This window comes from Uloborus diversus, chromosome 1, assembly GCF_026930045.1.
Source record: "Uloborus diversus isolate 005 chromosome 1, Udiv.v.3.1, whole genome shotgun sequence".
Lineage (NCBI taxonomy): Eukaryota > Metazoa > Arthropoda > Arachnida > Araneae > Uloboridae > Uloborus > Uloborus diversus.
This window is the reverse complement of record NC_072731.1, coordinates 183,709,188-183,722,203: the sequence shown is the minus strand read 5'-3', so window position 1 is coordinate 183,722,203 and position 13,016 is coordinate 183,709,188.

Below are 13,016 nucleotides of genomic sequence, written 5' to 3'. Positions count from 1 at the left end.
ATTGTACTATGGACAAAATAAAAGACTAAGAACATATTTTTTCCCTTTTATCTCGTCTCCATTTGTCTTCAAACAAAAAATATTTTTGTTCTTTTCTTAGTTCGATGACTCACATAGCCTTGGTGAAAGCAGCTATGCTTATGAAAATATAACGATATTATTTCGACACAACGAAACGTTTATGTATGAAATGAAATGAAATCATATACAATCACAAAATTTTTCTACAGTTTTACGTTGGAAAAACAAGGAACAGAATTTTTTCAAACTAGAGCTTTCGGTTATATTTAGAACCTCAAATGCCATCGGGTTTTTAAATTCAAATTTATAGACAGTGAATGCGGTTTTTTTTTCTTTTTTAATTAAAAGTTTTATGTGCATTTACCTTTTTAATATACAACTTTGCATTTATAGTAATTATGGTTGGAATGCAAAGCAAAATTTTGGCTTCTATAAAATAACAGTATACATATGATAATCACAATTAATCAACCATGCAATGCTATATGCTTGAATAATACTGAAGAAAGGGCTAAATTATTCTATAATGTATTTTGTGGAGAGAGCGCAATATTGAAAATGAATAATTTTCACAAAACAATGTGTTTGTAAAAATTATTGAATGCATTGTCATAACAAAATCATAATAAAACTCGGGAATAAGTACAAGCTCTTAAATTAATACAAAGTTATCTTGATCATAATCAAAAATTACTTGATGTTAAATAAAATGCATAAAATGTCTGAATCACTCTGTGCAAAACTAAATACATCATTAAATTAATCTATTGCAATAAAACGTCTAGATCATAGTTGTACTTTGAGTATGAGAATGAGTAAAACTGATGTAATAAATCTTAATAATAATTTTAAAAAAAATGTGGGTTAGAGAATAAAGAAGATCAATGTAATCTTTAAAATGAAAAAATAAAAATAAAGCTAGAGATAAAGAGAGAGAGCAAAGAAAAGAATGAAAAAACTTGAGGAAAAAAATGGGCAAAATAAACGAAATCTTCAGAAAAAAACACCGAAAAACTTGAATAAGAGAATGACTAGATACTGTATTAATAAAGAAAAAAACCTTATTGCAATAAAACGTATAGATTATAATTATGTTTGAGTATGAGAATGAGCAAAACTAATGTAATCTTCAAAATGAAAAAAAAAAAAAAAAAAACAATTGAGCGGAAGATAGAATGAGGAATGAGGGAAAAGAATAAAGGAAACTTGAGTAAAAGAGTCAGCAAGATTAGCGAAATCTCAAGAAATAAACCCCAAAAAAACTTGAACAAGAGAATAACCAAAACTAATGTAATCATAAAGAGAGAGAGAAAAAAAACCCTATTGCAGCAAAACTTATCTAGGTTTTGTGTTTTCAGTACGAGAATGAGCTAATGTAATCAATCTTAATAATGATGAGCATGATTGATATAATCTTTAAAATGAAAAAAATAAAAATAAAGCGGGAGAGAGGGGAGGGAGGAGAGGGACGGTAGAGGAAGAGAGAAAAAGATAATGAAAAAAACTTGTGTAAAGAATGAACAAGATTAACGTAATCTTCGGAAAAAACTCCCCAAAAACTTGAATATATCAGACAAGAGTTGAATATAAAAATGAATAGTAAAAAGAAAATAACCGAAATTAACGTTATCTTAGAGCTTACTGTTTTTTCGTCAACAGCTCATTGAACAAACGCATGCCAAGTTGATGAATTGATGCATAAACAAAGAAATAATATTGTATAATATTGATATATTTTCTTTATTATACAATGTTTACTCTTTTAATATTGCTCCTTCTCGTGAATGACGATCAAGTAATCGATTTCGTATTTTCAGTACGGGGATGAAAAATATAAATATATTTGAAATATGAAAGGCATAGTAGGCGAGCTAGTAATTCCAAACAATCATTAGAAAACCGAAAATTTTCCCGATGTCGTTTCAATAGCAAAAGGTACAGTGTAATTCTAAAGTAATTTTTACATTATTATGCAACCAGGGGCGGCATTTCAGCATTTCATTTGGGGGTCGACTTTCTTAAATACGAATTACCCCTGTATGGAACAAAATACATATTGGCTAACAGCAAGTAATCATGATATGGGGGGTGACTGCATAGTTAAAGAGCCCGCAGAAAAGATATTTGTTGATGTGAGATATTATTTTCAAAAATAGTATGTATTTTTAAAGAGTATGAAAGCATACTATGCATTGAGCAGCTGAAATGTCTTTCTAGCAGAAGAAAGTAAAGAGCACTCATACAGACACATTTAAAGTATGAGCGTAACAATGAATGTAAAACACCAAGGCATTTTCTTGTGAAAATCATGCAGCCAGATCACTTCACGGACCTCTCATAGCCATCGTTACACAGAGCACACAAGAACGAGATATTTAGCCTATATGAGGAAATTGCGTCTTTAGTTAAAATTAACCACGATTCTTCATCTTTTTTTTTTTGTTCTGAAAAAGCAGGTAAAGGCTTGATGACTTTCTAATAATTTAAAATACGGAAAACACTTGCTCTTGTCTGGAAATGTGTCGAGTTTCATCAACCATTACGGAGAACCAGCAAGGTTGTTTTTCTTGAACATTGATTGGCGATTTACGTAAATTGAATTTGCTCATTTTTATCATTCCTCTCAAAAATTTGGTGGTGCGACCGCCCCCTTTTGACCCCCCTATTTGCCGCCCCTGTGTGCATCCGATTCTTCTTAAAACGAACTTAAAATGACTGTTAAAATTAATTCGTCTCAACAGCAGTTTGCAACAGCGTCCGAGAAACAATAAATAGCGTTGTGTATGAAAACATCTGAACGGGAACTCGCAAATGTACTTCATCTTAGAACTAACTCATTAAAAGCGTCTTTTGACTGTAATTTTGAAACTTTCCAGCAAAACATAAATTTGTGCAAAAACGCAGACAAATTATGAAACTAAAAGTAATATTACATTTAGATTTACTTCACACAGTGCAGGAGTTAATAAAGAAAGGGAGAAAAAAAAAAACAGTCGGAGAAAACTTGAAGCAAAGATTAATATTAGAGCGGATATGAAGTAGAAACTTAAACTAAAGAGAGAGAGAGGAGGTTTCAGTTCGCGTTTTCGCCCAATCGGTCGTTCTTTGCTTTTTGAGTTCAAGGTCGTTGTCAAGTTTTCTCGCATAAAAGACTCAAATAAACTTCGGAAGAAGAATCGATTCGAATATGGGCATTATGAGAGAGCGATTTGCGTTTAGTATGCTTTCAAAACTCAAGAACTTGAACTTTTAGATTGACTGTTTTTTGGTCTAGAACAGTGATGTCCAACCTTTTTTGCCCGAGGCCCGTCTCATCGCCACCGCCGTCACTGTCAAAGATAGAGAGGAGGGGGAGGGCATCCATTGCCAGACCCAGGGGTGTCCCCTGGGGGGGGGTCATGGCTCAGACTGTGTCATTGAAATTTTTAGGGGGGTGTTTGGAGGATTATTTTTCTCATTAGGGGGGTTCCGATTTTGAGGGGGGTGCGCCCTTGCCTTTAGGGGGTGGGCATCCCTGACCCGACAACCTCCCTCTTCCGTCTTTAAAAACGTAATGTTTGAACTAAAAGTGGGCATGGTTTTTGTTGTGTTCCGATTCAATTTGTTTTGAGAATGCAAACTGGAAAATAGAAAGTTAGAAATGACGGACCTGACTTTCTATTAGAATGAATCGCAAATTGTACAATGTACATTGGCATTTTGAAAAGAAAAGTTGTGTGGCAGCTCGTGTGAGTTTGCAAGTGCAATTCTTGGTTCAACTTTCAATTCTGGGCATTCTTGACATTTTACGCATTTTCATAATACAGTTCAAATGGTCTTGACTTTAAACCCATAATAATATTTCTTTTAGCTGTGCCATGGGCAGGCACGTAGCTAGAACTTTGTTGAGGGGGGGGGGTCCAAGGTTTCACGAACTTCAAAAGAGGAGGCATGCTAAAGCAAAATTAGTAGCTCATATTTACGTTAAAAAATAAATCCAATTAAAACTAATTATTAAAATATGATAATTAACTAAAATTAATTAAATAACTGAAATTGATAGAGCATTTATTAAAAAATTATTTAACAAAAATTTTACATTATGTGGCAAAAAAATTCGTCAGTTTATAAAATTAACATTAAACTAAAAGTTTTCCCATACTAAGTTTTCATACATGGATAGAAAAATTCCATCACATAAGCTTCCTCTGTTCTGATGCTTTGAAAATGAGTGATATAATTCCTATTAATAAAAAGTTCACAATAAAAGAAAATCGGAAAACGAAAACTGTTCTATGGATTACTTGGAAAACGCAGGTAATAGTTTAATAAAATATTAAAGCTTTGTAATATATTTCAACAAAATATGTACAAGTCATTTTATTTGAAAAAAATAAAGAAATCTATATCTATCGAGTCGAATGTATAACTATGAATGCAATATAACGTAATTCCGCCACCCTGTCCGATTTGAACAAGATTTCTGGCAAAATTCAACCACCCTCTCGACGAAAATATTAGCAAGGTTTCATTTAAAAAGCTTGCACTAGTTCTTTATTTATCTACTTTATAACATTCTTTTGATTATACGAAATTGAATGAAGTTTCTAATTTTATCCGTTTTCTAATTATCATTTCTAACCATCATTTAAAAACTTGAACAAACTATTAACTCTTTGATGGATGGAGACTTCCTTTGTTGCAATCATTTAAAAAAAAAAAAAAAAAAAAAAAAAAAATGCGTATTGCCGTTTTTTTTTAAATCGTTATTATTATTTTTTTGCAAAACGAATTGGTAAAATAAGCTATCTTAGGATCCGTTATGGTATTTTTTTTTTCTTTCTAATGGGGCTTCGTTAGAGGCTTTAGCCTTTTCGGACCTAGTGCGAACCACCGATATGGCATCTAGTCTTTCAAATGCTACCATTAAAGCGCGGATGTGACTGCACAGGAAATTTCGATGCCGAGTTTCCACCAGATGGAGACACTTGAGTTCTCTTCGGTGCGAAACTGCACTAGGGGTTTAATTTTGTCAAGTCAAACGAATACCTGAGAGATCTTTTACCTGTCGAGTAGTGGAATGTATGGTGAATGAAATTAAGCATCTATGTATTTTTATTTTAACAACATTTTGGAAAAAATGCAAATGATTGCTTTTTTATAAATGTTTTTTATAAGTTCATGAATGATTTAAACATTATTGGCGATTTTCCTCTGATGTTTTCAATTTGATGTTTCATTTAAAAGATCAAGAGGAGGCATCGCACCCACCTATCTCACCACCAAACACGAGTTCAGTTTATTCTGCCAATACAAAAAAAACTTCTGTACAAATCAGTCTTTTTCAAATTAAAAATATAATTGTAAACAACTACAGGGAAAATGGCAATATACTCTATTACGAATTATCGTGTCAATATTTGATTATAACTTGGTTACTTTACTGTCTTTATTAGCAGTAAGCAAGTGTTCGACTCGAAAATTCCATGATTTGGAGTCAAACGTCAAATTTTGATCATTAAGGTAATCTTCGTCCCGTTTGCGATTGCGATAATACAGTAGCACTAAATTAGATACATTTTCAACAGTATGTAATATGCATAAAGCTAGCCAATTTTTTAAATCAAAACTTATAGGTTTCTTATAGCCTCAGTTTATAAATTTTTTGCTCATCAGTCATCTGATGTTCAAAAGCCTAAAGACAATCTTTTGTAAAAAAATCTTAGAATGATTGTGGTTAAAAATCCAGTAATGATTTAAATCTACCTTCCAAAATTCATCTAACAATAATAACACTTCTGATTCTTTCATTTTCAAATTGGTATAACTTCCATTCTAGGAGCGATTTTGTAATCATCATGTATTCTGGAAAGCATTTCATATTTTATAACGTAGGTATTGACTTTTTTTTTCTTTCTTTTATGTAATGTTAGTAAAGGATATTCTATTGCAAGAAATAGCAAATAATTTTAACTTGAAGAAATTAAGAGTTAAAAAAAAATCTAATATAGACGTGAAAAACACAAGAAAATGTACCTCGCATTGACCTTTTTTTAATTATATGCGTAGTAAATAGCAGAAACTTTCACCTAGTAATTTTATAGTTAAATGCACATGTCCGTTTTTTGTTACCTTTTATGCTACCTTCGCAATTTACTAATGATGGATGCATAGACGCTTATTAAATAATTCCTCAGTAAAAAGGCGGTAAATACTAATCAGAAAATTTATTCCAATGAAACAAATACAAATATGCTTTTCTTGAAAAACGGAACAACATCGAAGAAAGATTTTTTTCTTCTGTTAAAAATGACTAGCTGCTCTTCTCTTGGGACCATAGACTCGCATTTCAGTAAGATTTAAAAGTACAAATTTCAAATAATTACTTTTAAATTACATGTGTTAATATGGCCGAACTTGCAATTTCATAAACTGATTACAGTAAAATATTCAAGTAATTTCCAATTTCATTCTTCGCTTCATAAAATTTTGATACAGCGAAAAATAATTTCGTTGCATCAACTTCAAATTTATTTATTCACTTATGTTCAAAAAAAAAAAAAAAAAAACAAAAAAAAAACCAAAAAAAAAACGAACTTTTCAGGATTACAGTTTAAAAGTTGTAAGCTTCCGGGGAGATAAGTAATCTATTATTGTTAAAAATAAACTAAAAGTTTAAATAAGATTATTAATCAAAATATAAAATGAATCTGAAATAAATCATACCAAAAATATAAAGTTCAAAAATAAATTAATAATTAATATTTATTTTTTCTCATCCTCAATCACACGAAATGTGCAGAATTTTTTTTTCGTTGCTGTCGGAACTTAGTTTTTAAATGGGAAAACATATTAACACATAAATTGCTCGTATTGTTAAGAAAACTTTAAAAGGAAACACTACAACTTACCTAGTTTATGTACACTTAATTTTCTTCTGATAACAATTTTGTTCAAGATAGGTTTCCTATAAGCGCGTGGTAGAAAAAAACTGTGTGTTAAAACAGAAAATAATAGGAATTTCAATTACTAATTCACCAGGGATGCACCTCACTCTCGCTGTCCTTCGTGCAGCATGTGTCTAGGAAATCAAGTCCAAACGGGAAAAGAGTCAAAACGAAAAGAAGAAAGAAAGAAAACCACCCCAATGAGACTGGGGAATGTTTGTTTTCAATTACTTTGCCGATGGCAATTTGGTGGGCTGAGGGAGAGGGGCCGAATTTCAAGGTCAGTTGGGTTGAATTGGAAATTCGTCGTTTTCGAACGGATTCTTCGCGACACAGGAAGAGACCGGCGGCAACTCGGAACCCGCAGTTATTTCACGAGGTTCTCGTGTTCTGAATTGACTCGGACGCGGGAAAATTGTCGATAAATGGGAATATTTAAGGGGAAAATACCGGGTTTCATAAAATTTCTCTCTTTGGAAAATTTTTGTTGTCGTGAGGTGCAACAACCGAGAAAAAGCAGACAGTGTTCTTTCGGGAAGGGGGGGGGGGTCCGGACCCCATGGACCCCCCCCCCCCCTTGGCTACGTCCTTGCTATGGGTATCGTTACTCCTGCAGAATTCAGTACCATATTCTTAATCGTAAGTCAAACACTGGGTGATTAAATGTTAAAATCTACTGTGAACAAAAATTTGTTTTATCATTTCACTCAATAACGTTTGTTTTTGCTCTTTTTTTTTTCTCTCCAAGTCCTATAAGTGCTGCCTTTAAAAGGGGTATTGGATCAACCCATGATTTTTTTTTTCAGCTGTTTCAGTGTCATAGTCGAAATATTTTACTGTGATCCATAATTTTCCAGTTTTCTTTCATTTCAATGAATTCAAATACCTGAGAATTCTTTGTTTTCTTGAGCAGCATTAAGTTGCTTTCATTCTGAGTATTAAATTGTTTTCTTGAAAGGGTTATCTGTAAGTGTCGCAATTGTTTCCCTTTTTACATCATCTGGATTTTTTTTCCAACTTTGACTACTCAGTTTCAAGAACGAATAACTAAGGTGGATGCTGAAATCTCTGAAAGAGCACCCCCTGGACGCACTGCGAGGTATGCAATATTCATAGTCCTAGGAGCACGTTTGTAACTGAATGGTGATAAGTTTATTAAATTTGTAACTAACTAAAGCAAGAATGTCTTCGAGATAAGCAAAACAAGGTAGGTAAGGTTTGATGTAGAATATAAATTACTTCGGAGCTACAAGAAATCAGTCACTTCAGTGAAAAATGAAAACACGAAAAAAAAAAAAAAAACTTCCGTTGGTAAGAAAAATACGAGTATCTAGCACCTACACAGCCAGGGTCTTTTTTTTCTTCAAAAGGCATGAAAATAGTCCTTGACATTAATTTCTAAAGAAGAAAAATGTATGAAAACAGTGGTTGGAGGCCATAATAGTGATCAATCCCATACATAAACCAACATTCTAATCTTTCATTACCAACTCCAACTCCTTTACCCCAAAATTAGCCATGATAAGAGAGCGAGTTCCCTGGAAAAAAAATTATATATATATATATATATATATATATATATATATACAGGGAGTTCCGTTTTAACCTGCAAGACCTTTATTTTCGCAACCGTTAGTCCTAGATGATGTATACTTCCAATTGCAAAAATGTTCAAAATCAGATGCAGAGTGAAGACATTGAAAGTTTGAAGTTCCCTAACTAATATTTAAAGAAATAATCTCTATTAATAATTATTACAGACACAAAAAACTTGACATTTGTGCGACCAAAACTCAAGGAGATATTCCAGTTTAAAGTTTTAAGAGAACATGTAGAAGACGAGATTGGAACTTATCTCCCTTTCAAAAGAATGACAGGTCGTCAAAGTAAGAAAAGCAAGGTATTCATATTTCTCATTGCTATTCAAAAATAAATTCAAATGCTATGCCATGATATACGCAAAAATACACTACAAAACCTCGAACAATGAGAAAAACCACACTCTATGAGCACATATAATTTTAAACACTTGTTAATCGCTATATTTCTCCCCAAAAGGTGTTATTAACGGCAAGTGAAAAGTGGTATAAGTCACAAAACGCTGTATTTCATATCTCGGTGAATATTGCTCGTACTAATTTCTAACTTTTTGTGTTGCAATTATTTCTCAAAGGAGATTATTACCCTAAACATAAGTTATAGGACCTGCGGCCCGTATAAAAAGTTAAATTTTGTATTTTTTGTCTCGTTTTTATTTTCACTTCAAACTTTCATTATCTTAACTCTGAATCTGATTTTGAACATTTTTGCAATTGGAAGTACACATCTATGACTAACGGTTGCGAAAATAAAGGTATTGTAGGTTAAAACGGAACACCCTGTAAATATATATATACTAGCTTATTACCCGGCGTTGCCCGGGTGCTTTTCAATGCAACATATCTTTTGGATAATCAAATGAATGAATTCTATCTGAATGAACGTAAAAAATTACATTCACACCGCTTTCTAGGTTTAAATCTTCAAAATACTTTAAATAACACAGAAAATTAAGCATTTGCCGAAAAAGTAACATCAACTTAAAGCGAAAAAGTATGAGGAATATTGTTTGGGCTCTGTAGTGTCCACTGGTATGTTGTCTGAGGTTAAATCAGACGGGCGGTACATAAATTGTCTTAATGCAAAGACAAATGATTGTCTTTCGCACATCTTGTGGGAAAATCTTTTACGTGATGCTTCGAAAGAAAAGCGTTGTGCTGCCTTTGTAGGTTTTGTTTTCCCCAATACATCAAAAAATACAACAGTTCTTTTCACATACATTTCATTCGGAAATAAATCATTAAATGTTTCTTTAGAAAGAGTCGTGTGCTTGAAAAAAAAAAAGTCAATCCCTATTATCAGGCACAAATATATACAAAATACTCTTCTTGGACACAGTTACAATATTTTCAGATTAATTTAAAATCATCCTCAATGTCCAAAATTAAGAATTCAGTCTATGTTGTTAAAAGACGATAACACTCCCTTTTACGGATTTTTTGGCGATGTTTTTCGAATGAAGCGACCAAGTGATAGGTTATTTTGTATGTTTTCAGGCAAGCACATTTCGCAGAAAAAGTTTGCTTACAATAAAAAATTTTACAAAATGTGTATGCTCGCTCTTTCCATGGTGATTTAGTGCCATGCATTAGAGTAAAATTGGATAAGTGTAACTTGCCTAAAAAGACGCACGTCAGCTACATTTTATTTTCTTATATTGACGTCAAATTTCTATTTTCGTAAGTAAAAATGATAGTTAGACAGTAATATAAATGTCTTGTAACGATTTGAAATTTGTCAAGATTTAAGTTCTTGTTCAAATTTTTAAAACCTAATACTTGCCGTAAATGTTATCCATGATATCTCACACTGATGCAGGTAGAGAGAGCACGTGTTTAAGTTTTGTTGCTTTAGACAGAGTATTAATTAGAGAACACCAAAATTTTAGTTTATTGAGAGACAGTGGTCGTGAGAGATGGGAATGGGTCCATTGACTACATTACAGTTATTATTTTAAATATTTTAAACAATAAAAATAGAAGTAAGTGGACGTGAACTTATTGAACGAACTATTTAAAAACCGTTAATTAAACTGCGTTATAGAGAAAGAAGTAGGCGTACACTTTTTGGTCAATATCCGTTTTAGATTTTCTTAAAAATATTATTTGCAGTCCATGAAATTAAAAAGAAACGTCTTGTTTGTACTTACAACTGCCTAATAGACAAATCTTTTGTTTATATTTTACCGAATCTTGTTGCATCTTTTGTTCCCCTTATCCACAGCTTAAAAGTAAACGAAATGTATTTTCCGTTTTGAAACGTAGTCTAAAAATTTAAAACTTAAATGATTCAAATTTTTCTGATCCATAAATTTAACTCAAAACTTTCTCCTAAATATTGTTCTTAGTCCCCCTCCCAGCAGCAAGAAAAATTACATTTGTGAGTGAAACTAACCGAGCAAGTTTAATCGTTCACAAATTTAACGATTAAAGTTAATCTTTGAAAAAACTTCATCCAGGGCAGTTTTTTATTGGCTTTTCATTTAGACTAAATTTATAACTATACAAAAATTCGTTCGTGCAGAAAAGAGTAATTTTATGACTCAAAATATAAAATTAGACCTCTTTGGGTCGTTTTAAAATTCCAAAAACCCGCCTATATGAATTCCTGAGCAACAATTTACCTTTGTGCCAAATTTGGAAGAAATCCAACGAAAACTGTGGATTTGTATAAGGAACATACACACATACCCACAAACATACATCCATTTATATATATATAGATAATTGTAATGTAGTCAATGAACCCATTCCCACCTCTCACGACCACTGTCTCTCAATAAATTAAAATTTTGGTGTTCTCTAATTAATACTCTGTCTAAAGCATCAAAACTTAAACACGTGCTCTCTCTACCTGCATCAGTGTGAGATATCATGGATAACATTTACGGCAAGTATTAGGTTTTAAAAATTTGAACAAGAACTTAAATCTTGACAAATTTCAAATCGTTACAAGACATTAATATTACTGTCTAACTATCATTTTTACGTACGAAAATAGAAATTTGACGTCAATATAAGAAAATAAAATGTAGCTGATGTGCGTCTTTTTAGGCAAGTTACACTTATCCAATTTTACTCTAATGCATGGCACTAAATCACCATGGAAAGAGCGAGCATACACATTTTGTAAAGTTTTTTATAGTAAGCAAACTTTTTCTGCGAAATGTGCTTGCCTGAAAACATACAAAATAACCTATCACTTGGTCGCTTCATTCGAAAAACATCGCCAAAAAATCCGTAAAAGGGAGTGTTATCGTCTTTTAACAACACAGACTGAATTCTTAATTTTGGACATTGAGGATGATTTTAAATTAATCTGAAAATATTGTAACTGTGTCCAAGAAGAGTATTTTGTATATATTTGTGCCTGATAATAGTTATTGACTTTTTTTTTAAAGCTCACGACTCTTTCTAAAGAAACATTTAATGATTTATTTCCGAATAAAATGTATGTGAAAAGAACTGTTGTATTTTTTGATGTATTGGGGAAAACAAAACCTACAAAGGCAGTACAACGCTTTTCTTTCGAAGCATCACGTAAAAGATTTTCCCACAAGATGTGCGAAAGACAATCATTTGTCTTTGCATTAAGACAATTTATGTACCGCCCGTCTGATTTAACCTCAGGCAACGTACCAGTGGACACTACAGAGTCCAAACAATATTCCTCATACTTTTTCGCTTTAAGTTGATGTTACTTTTTCGGCAAATGCTTAATTTTCTGTGTTATTTAAAGTATTTTGAAGATTTAAACCTAGAAAGCGGTGTGAATGTAATTTTTTACGTTCATTCAGATAGAATTCATTCATTTGATTATCCAAAAGATATGTTGCATTGAAAAGCACCCGGGCAAAGCCGGGTAATAAGCTAGTTCTAGATAAAACCGAAATTTCGAGGATTTTAAATACTTCACTTAAGTATGCCTTATATTTAAATAAATATAGTATACATTATACAGATGGTGGCGTATTATTGGTGGATTGGGGGAGGGGGCTGAAGGGACTGTGGGCCTTTCTTCCAATTGGTCAAAACTTACAACAGATTACAATGTTATTTGCAATGGCGTGGAAAAGCTTGTGAGAATAGCTTCGTCCTGCTGTCAAGGTTTTTTAATCTGAAGCTATTACTTTCAAAATATATTTTACTTCATTCCCAAGCTAAGGGAGCTATAGACCCCCCTCCCCCCCCTCCCAATGAGGTCTACACTAGATAAAACCAAATTTTCGAAGACATCAAATATTGCAATAATTTTACAAAGCGAACCAAAAACTGTTTTTAGGCCTCTAATTCCGGAAAAAATTTAAGAGAGAGTCCCCGCTTCCCGGTAATGTCATGATGAAAGATTTCTTAAAGGTGCAATTTTAGCGCGATAATTCCGATTATTTCTGGAGGGAATTTTCCAGCTTTTGCTCCAATTTACTCAAATCTACTTGAACAAACATAGAATAAAATGGTTTTTGGCTCTTCA